The sequence below is a fragment of the Rattus norvegicus genome, chromosome 9 (genome assembly GCF_021556685.1).
Source record: "Rattus norvegicus strain SHRSP/BbbUtx chromosome 9, alternate assembly SHRSP_T2T, whole genome shotgun sequence".
In the NCBI taxonomy this organism is placed as follows: Eukaryota; Metazoa; Chordata; class Mammalia; order Rodentia; family Muridae; genus Rattus; species Rattus norvegicus.
Window position 1 is genome coordinate 28,056,147 of NC_141542.1, and position 9,598 is coordinate 28,065,744.

Sequence of the window (9,598 nt, forward strand, 5' to 3'; positions counted from 1 at the left end):
CATGCATGGTACTATAAACATGACCAGGGCTGGAGAGATGGCTCAGCGGTTAAGAGCACCCGACTGCTCTTCCAGAGGTCATGAGTTCAATTCCCAGCAACCACATGGTGGCTCACAACCATCTGTAAAGAGATGTATCTGGTGTATCTGAAGACAGCTACAGTGTACTTATATATAATAAATAAATAAATAAATCTTTAAAAATAAAATAAAAAAATAAACATGACCAAAGCCTCATGTCTGGGGAGCTCATAAGCTCTAGGGGTGACTCTGCTGTTATTGCATTGTTAAATGGAGATAGTATCACACTGGCCAGGGTAGGTCTCAGTCCTCATCAGAGAAACTTTGCAGAGAATAAATGTCTGTAGACATTTATGGTATATTATATGTCCTTACCCATGGCTCAGTGTTGGGAGCAATGCCCTTAAAACCCTCCATTATTGATGTTAAAATTATAATTAAAGTATGACTGGGTTCATTAAGAGGTCAGGACAACAGAAAATCCCCAGCCAGCAGCAGAAAGCGAATATAAATCTGGTGGTCAGAATGCCTAATGATATGACAAACTTGTGACCTTTCTGAGAAACCAACATCCTGTTGACATCAGCTGACCACAAGAGCACTGTGTCCTTGGCTTTCATAGATGTTTCCCGATTCCCCCCTCCCTCTGTTACCCCTGCTATGGTATAAATTCAGCCTTGGGAAAAAAATAAAAGTTGTCACCTTGATCAGACTTTTGTCTTGGCATCCTTCTTCAAGTCTCTTGTCCCCCATTCTCTCCTAGGTGGTCCCCAACCTCCTCCGATGACAGCCCTGCAGGACAGGGCAGCTCAGGAATCATCATAGAAGAAAGAGTGAAAAGATTGTAAGATCCAGATATCAGAAGCAAAGCAGTGTCTCTTGGGTAGAGCAGGACCTTTGCATTTCTAAACTCAGGAGCTGTGGTTGCCTGAATGAAACCTGGGCAAGATTGAGCCAGTCAACATTCTATCATGAATAGGAATCACGTCTCTTCCTACCCTGTGAGTCTATGGGATTGAAATCAAGTCATTGTGCTTAGTAAGAGAGGCCCTTCTCCAAAGAGCAGTCTCAGTGGTCCGTTTTGGTTTTGGTTTTAGACAATCTCTGTACCTAGGGCTGGCTTCAAACTTCTACATAGCTGAGAGTGACCTTGGACTTTTTAAGTTTATTTATCTTATCTTTTGTGTGTGTGTGTGTGTCTGTGTATGTGCGCGCGCGCTCTTGAGCATGCCATGGTGTATGTGTGGATATCAGGAGTTAGTTCTCTCCACCATGTGGGTCCTGGCATTGAACTAAGGTGCCAGTCTTGGTGGCAAGTACCTTTACCTTCTGAGCCACCTTCCTAGCCTCACCTTGAACTTCTGATCTCCTGCTTCCACCCTCTTGAGTACTGCGATCATAAAGCTAGACCACCATTGTCATTTTAAAGAGTTTTGTGGGTTTAACCCAGGACTGTGTATGCATGGTAGGCAGGCCACCTTCCCTAGCTTCTCAAAATGGACTGTGATTCATCTCACCACGCTCTTTCTGGAAGGTGGAATCGATTTGTTTTACGCAGTAGCACATGCAATTATCTTTGACCTAAAACCTTCTATGCCTCTATTAGTATCTTTCCATCATTTCCATTTCCATCATGCTAAAGAGAAGTATCTTTGCATTTATTTTAATAATTTTCATCTTGAATACATCTTATTAATGTTGCTAACGTAAATTCCTTCCAGGGGAAACTGCTTTCCTGCAGCCATATCTCCTATTTCTACTCAAATGTTCACAGTATTGTGTTTCTTTAAAAAAAAAAAACCTGTTTTTTACATGAGGTCTAATAACCTTTAATCTTGCAAATAGGGAAGGAAGTTTTAATACTACTTGTGATGTTTAAAAAACATATGCGTCATATTTTTTAGTAATATCTAACTCTTCATCCTTGTAAAGTGTGAGCTGCCATTTCTTCCTGTATGGTTGTTAGCCCTAATAATCAGAGGTTCTAGAGCTAGGGTTATAGCTATCTAGTAGACCACCAGCTTAACCTGTCCAGGAGTGACACTACCCACAATGCACTGGGCTGTCCCACATCAATTATTAATCAAGAAAATGCACCATAGATTTGCCCATGAGTCAATATAATGTAGACAATTCCTCAATTGAGTTTCCCTATTCCCAGATATGTCTCGGTTTATGTCAAGTCGACAAAAACAACCAGCACAGGGATCAAGAAAATGTAATGGCTTTCCCTTCCCTTTCCTTCCCCTCCTCTTGTCTCACATCCCCCTTTTCCTTAAAACATTTTGTAGATTTATTTATTTCATTATGAATATGTGTTGCACTGTGCACATGCCCAGTGCCTTTAAAGATGCTACAACAAAAGGATTTGGAGCCCTGGAACTGGAGTTACAGACAATCGCCAGCCACCAAGTGGGTGCTGGGAACCAACTCAGGTCCTCTGCAAGAGCAACAAGTGCGCTTAACCACTGAGCCAACTCTCTAGCCTGGTAAAGTGATCTCCTTTTTTCCCCTCATGCTGTCGGGTAGCCAACAAGCTGGGGTGCTGTACACGCTAGGTAAATGCTCCACCACTAGGGGCACCCCAGTCCTTGTTTATTGTTCTGTTGTTATTTATTTTACTTTCAATTGTGTCCACACAGAAGGCAGGTGTGTGTGCACATGCCAGTGTGCAAGAGTGGAAGAATCTAGAAAAGGGCATTGGATCCCTGGAGCTGGGGTTACAGACACGGGTGATGGAGCTGAACTTGGGTCCTCTGTAAGAGCAGTATGCTCTCTTAACATCTGGGCCAGTTCTCCAAGACGCGGGCAGCCAGAGCTACACAGAGAAGCCCTGTCTTCGAAAAAAACTAAACTAAACTAAAGACGTGCTACTTCAACTAGAATTCTCATATAGCCAAGAATGATTTTGAACTTATGATTCTCCTACCACCTCCTCCTGTATGCTACAATTACAAGGGTGCGCCACCACGCCTAGTTTATATGTCCTGGAGGTTTGGGGCATGCTAGGTAAGCAGACTACCAAGTGATCTATGCCTCCATTATGATTTTGCATTTAAAAAATGTTCACTGAGCACCAAACTTTTACATACAATACCTCATGAATTCTCACAATGACCTTGCAAGGTAGGTGCTGTTTCTATAAGCAGTTTTGCACGTGACAGAGTGCAACTCAGTGGGCCTGATTGCTCACAGATGTGCTCAACAGGTGTGCTCACAGGTGTGCTCAACAGGTGTGCTCACAGGTGTGCTCAACAGGTGTGCTCAACAGTTGTGCTCTCAGGTGTGATCCCAGGTGTGATTCCAGGTGTGATCCCAGGTGTGATCCCAGGTGTGATCCCAGGTGTGATCCCAGGTGTGATCCCAGGTGTGCTTCTTATGTCTTTCATTACATTGGCCCGTCTGGGCTGAGTCAAGATGATTTGAGCCACACTAGAATGGCATCTTAGGTTTGGTGGTTGTTTTATTTTGTTTTGTTTTGTTTTGTTTTCCTGTTTCTCTGATAAAAGATGCTAACACAAGAAATTTAAAGAAGGGGTTCATTTTGGCTTAGAGTTCCTGAAGAGTACAATCATCCTAGCAGGGAAGACACGTCGGCCTCCCTTAGCTGGGAAGGAGCGAGTCACATCAGCTACTGGCTGGAGGCTGGCTGGTCACATTGTGTGTGCACTCAGGAGGCAGAGAAGGAACACAAATGGTACCCAGCTATAGAACTCCAAAGTCTGACCCCAGTGACCTGATTTCTCCAGAGAGACTCCACCCCTAAAGGTTCCACAGCCTTCCCAAACTGCACTGCCCTCTATGGATCAAGTGTGCAAACGCACTCCGGAAAGGGGATGTGTCACGTTCAAACCACTGTATATGCTTGCCCTGAAGTCCTCAAGATGCCTGGAGGGTCCTAGAAACAACATTCACGGGGCGTCTCTCTTCTTCTCTGGGTATTTGAAAACATAAGACACCACTGAAGCCTGCAGGGCCAGCCTAGACTGACACCAGGTATCCTCTGAGAGTCTTGGCAGAGCCTGGCCCACGTCTTTCTTCTCCTTAGCAGGAGCCTGTCTGTTGACTTGTCTCCAGCCCCAATGGTTGGACCATGGCAGCCAGCAACCCCTTCAACAGCACCCTTTCCAGATTCTCTACTGGATACCCACTGCCTTTATCCTAACGTCATGTCCTGGGCCACATGTGTTCAACTCTCTCCCCGAGTCATCTCTCACAGACTTCCTTGGATCTCACCCTCACCACCTCTCAGGGAAGCCTCTCACCTCTTCAGAGCACAGGAAGACCACACCCTGTCCTGTGGCTGCCATACCTACAATTCCCCAGGCCCCAAAGCCACTCACTGTTTGTTTTTTGGCCCATTTTTTTTCCTCACTTCACCTCCCTGACCATTTAAAACATTGTTTAATATATTCAAAACGCTATATTTATTATACAGGTAATTCCCAAGTACGTGCATAACAGTACTTCAGACAAACACTCCAAGTGTTGATCTAAAGGTACCGTTTCATTTAGACAGATGGGTATGGCCAGGTGGCTCACTAACCTGTAACCCTGGCTCGGGGAATCTGGCACCATTTTAGCCTCCATGGGCACCTACAGTCACATGCACATACCCATACAGCCACACACGCGCGCGCACACACACACACACACACACACACACACACTCTTAGTAAAAATAAACTGTAAAAATAATCCTAACCAATCCAGTAATGGTCGACATCATTTCTCCATCTGAGTGTCTCAAGTAGACTCCTCCTTCTAAAAGCCTAGTCGGGCTTTCCCCGACATCCCTGCTATGACCTCTTTTTGTCCATTCCTTTGCCCTTTCTCTGTCAGCCACACTGCAAGGAGCAGGACACTGCCCTGAACTTAGAGGCAAGCCTTTGACAAGGTCCAATTACCAACTCTGAGCTGGTCTCCACCCACTAACAGATAGAGTGGCAGCGCCCCTTGTGGCTCAACAGGAAATTACACCTTCCCCACCTCTGCAGATTACATTCCTTTTAAAACTTGAATCAATAATGAATAAGACTCACTCTTTCTTCTGTTTAGGTTTATATCTCTAGCGTGCACAGGTGGTAGAGTCGAACGTGCACCCGGCCAGGATCTTTCTCATCTATTCTTATTTTGTCTTTTTTTTTTTTCTTTCGGAGCTGAGGACCAAACCCAGGGCCTTGCCCTTGCTAGGCAAGCGCTCTACCACTGACCTAAATCCCCAACCCCTCATCTATTCTTATTACAGAGGCGCTGAAAGAGGCACCAAACCCAAGCCTCCCCATCCACCTCCAATGTCCTCTCCACCTGTCCCTCTGCCTGTCCCAGCAGCTGCAGGGAAAGGGCCCCGTGGCCTGCAGGTCCCCACTCGTACCTCTGCTGCTGTTGTGTTCCCAGGTGAGGAGGGGAGAAGGGAGTGGTGGGAACTGTTGTGGGGGGTAGCACTGTGACCACAGGCCTGGGGTGGGGCCAATTCTATGCATACGCTGGACCTTGTTCTCCAGATTCATGCGCACACTCAAAGGTGCCAGTGGTTCAAATAGGGGTGGGGCTGACCCTCTCTGTGAAGTGCCTGTACCCATCCATGAGTAGGGCCTACAGGAAGGAAGTTGGTGCTGGATAAGACCAGCTTTTTTATGCATCAGGTTAACCCTGGAACTCCAGCCCCTAGTCACTAGCATCTCGATTCTCAATCTGGGATGACCCCAGTGTTGGCTTCTTCTTTACCATAACCATGGACAGTGTGATAGAGGAGGACTCTAAGCACTACTAATGAGCCATATACCATGGTTCCAGCAGCTCTGTCAGGTGACCTCCAAATTCCACCTGTTAGCGTCTCCAGGTGAGCGAGCCCCTTTCCCTGCCCTGCAGGGAAGGTTCTCTGCTTACTTTGGAGGTTGTCCTGTCATATCCTCCTGGAAAGGCTGCTGAGAACAGGACTTTGGGGACCAAGTAGATGTACACACTCAGCCACTTCAACTATCCATGACTTACAAGCATGCAGCCAGTGGCTTTTCAGAGATGCTCAGACATACCATCCGGACGTGCTGAGCAGTCTCAGCCTATAGTAACTGGCCACATAGAGCCCAGGCTTCTTCCATGCATTGCGCACATAGCAGATCCTCAGCAAATATGCGTTCCCAGGCTTCTAAGAAACTCTTATCTAGAACATCCCGTGGTGGTGTAAGCTTACTGGGGCTGTCTGTTCTTCCTGGACCAGATGACAGTCATTCAGAGAGAGCCTCCAAAGTCCTCCTTACCTAGATGGTAGTCAGTAAACAAGAGACCCCAAAGTCAGAGGGTCTTGTGATTAGGGGGGGAAATCAAGGAGAAAATTGAAGTGGAAATTTCTGGTTTCTTTGGCGACTCAGTTGTGTCCTGTGATGTTTCGGGTTTATTGGCTGGCTGGTTGGTTGGTATGTTGGTTGGTTAGTAGGTTGGTTAGTTGGTTGGTTGGTTAGTTGGTGGTTGGTTGGTTGGTTGGTAGGTTGGTTAGTTGGTTGGTAGGTTGGTTGGTTTGTTGGTTGTTTGGTAGGTTGGATGGTTGGTTGGTTGGTTAGTTGGTTGGTTGGTTGGTTGGTTCGTTGGTTGGTAGGTTGGTTGGTTGGTAGGTTGGTTGGTTGGATGGTTGGTTGGTAGGTTGGTTGGTTGTATGGTTGGTTGGTAGGTTGGTTGCTTGGATGGTTGGTTGGTAGGTTAGTTGGTTGGATGGTTGGTTGGATGGTTGGTTGGATGGTTGGTTGGATGGTTGTTTGGTAGGTTGGTTGGTTGGTTGGTTGGTTGGTAGGTCGGTAGGTTGGTTGGTTTGTTGGTTGGTTGGTTGGTAGGTTGGTAGGTTGGTTGGTTGGTTGGTTGGTTGGTTGGAAACTGTCTTATGAGAGGATGTTTTGCTAAAAACAGACATGTAATGTTTTTCTGGAAGCTGCCTGGAAAGGGGGATATAATATTTTGCTAGAACGTACGCTTGAGAGAACACATGAAGTTTGGAAAGGGTATAAATATAACACAACAGACAGTGACAATACTGGTCACTCTTTGCTGGTCTCTGTTGGGCTTTGCTGATGCCGGTCTTCTCTGATGACACTGTGTGGTATTGGTTTGCCTTGCCACTCTTTGCTGATCATTCTTCAAGACTTCATAGAGAAAACACACCAAATAATTGCTGATGGTGTGCTGGAAGTATTTTGCTATTTCCACAGACTTGTGTCACTTGCTGGGCCACGTGGCTTGTTCTGGATTGAACTGCCCTTGCTGATTTGTGTGCCATGTCTGCCAAGTGGACTGGGCTGCAGCTGCTGGTTCCTGTTTGGTGTTTGCTAGTGGACTGGACTGAGAACAACAAAGACTGAAATCACCCCAAAGAACTATTTCTAAACAGGTACACTTCCCCCATACCCTAATAGCCTTTCTTTTCCATTACCTCTGGTGGGTGGTGGGCTAGAGGGGAGGTTGAACCCTTATTAACAAAGTAGGCTGTGAAAAACATATGCTTATATGCATACACTGTGATTCTTTTCACACACACAGTTACACACACAGATAGAGAGACACACGGGCACACACAGTTACACACAGAGTTCACACACACACACACACACACACACACACACACACACACACACACGGAGAAATAGCAGAGACCAGATGTGCTAACACATGCCTGTAATCCCAGCAGTCAGGAAATATATAGATAGGTTGATAGAAAACGTTTAAACAATTTCAAAGCTTCATGTTTTTAATTTTGACTAAACATACAGAGGTATTTGGTGTATCTTCAAAATATACCTTTGATTACCTTCTAAATTGTTTTATCTTTTAGAAAGATACATGTAGGGAGTGGCGCGGCAAAACAAAGATGGCGCCGACAGCCAGCCCGGTCTGAATGTAAACAACCTACCGCGCATTCACAGGCTTGTCACCTCCTCAGGGCAGCTGTATGATCCGGCGCCCTCCTGTGGTGAACAATAGTACTGTGCATGCGCGGGTTTTGCACCTGGTGTCAGTTGGCAGGTAATATGCTAATGAGGGGGTGGTACCATGCTAGTAAGGTGATTTATTCTCCGCCAATCCCTGGAGGACAAGTAGTGGGGTGACAGTGTGGTGATAGTGGGGTGACCCGTGCCCCGCCAATCCCTGAAGGATTATTAGCATACTGTTGTGTATATAAGGCGAGCGCTTTTGCCGCTCGAGGTCCCCGTGTCAACAATGAAGGTGTCCTGCAATAAAGGCTGTTGAGAAGAATCCAACCGTATTGCATCTTCCTTGCCGGCCAAGGTGGGCGTGACAGATACAGTGCTGCAGATCTATTCTCTCAGTTCTCAGATGAGGAAGGCAGAAAGATTTTGAATTCTACACCTGGGTAGGCTACACAGTGAATGTAAGCTAGCCTGAACTAAATGAAATCTTGTTTCATAAATCAGTGTCTGGAACTGTACCCCACAGATGGGCTGTGTCAGCCTCATATGCACAAGGTCCTCGGTTCCTCACCACCAACAATAATGTGTTTGTGTGTGTGTATAGACACATGTATACACGCACATGCACTTTTGAATTATGCCCTCTCCCACTCTCTGGAGTGTTTTTCTCTTTCTTTAATAAACTGCCTTTACTTTTATCCCTGTGAGGAACAATTTAGAGGCTGAAGAGATGGGTCAGCAGTTTCAAGCCTTGCTGTTCCTGCAGAGGACCCAGCAGTCACATCACCACCTCTGCTTGGAGCTCACAACCATCTGTGACTTCAGTTCCAGAGGAATTGACTCCATTTTCTGACTCTGTGGGTACTGCATACATATCATGCACACATGCACATAATTCACACACACACGCATACACACACACACACACACACACAAGAAATAAAAACACCTGTTAAAAAATTAAAAAGCTATAGCTAAATTTAATTTACTTGTGTAGAAAAATAGATTCTGAGTTATCATATTTTGGTAAAATGGATTTTCAAAATGCCCTACCAAATTATGACTGATTGTGGGAGTCACTTCTGCCCAGACACAGCGTCTAGTCCAGCATGCACTCTGTTAAGAGTTGTCAGTCGTCAAGACCATGTCATAACGACTCTCTGAAACTGTTCCAAGCTTTTCCCACTCATAACTTTACTTTGATTCAGCGTGGAAAGCAAGCCTCATTCCTTCCTCGCATCAAAACATGAATGCGGCCCAGCCTGGCATTCAGTAGCAAAGACAGGCAGATCTCTGTGAGTTCGAGGCCAGCCTGCAAAGTGAGTTCTAGGATATACAGAGTACATAGTAAGATCCTGTCTTTTAAAAAAAAAATGGCAAAACTACAAGTAGAGGTTGTGGTGAATCTTCTCCGGGGCAGTGCAGAGCCGTCCGCCCATTTACAGACGCATCAGCTGTTGAGCAGAACAGAAGGAACGTTGGCACTTGGTCCTGGTGCGCAAGAGCAGGCGTTGATGGCTCATTTCTCCATGAATGCACAAGCCAGTGGCTTCAATATTCATGTATTTTCTTATTTTTGCGCAGGGGTGTGTATGGGTGCTCACGTGCACCTGGCTGCACATACATGTCCGTGTTTGTGGAAGCCAGAGAGCATCCTCGGG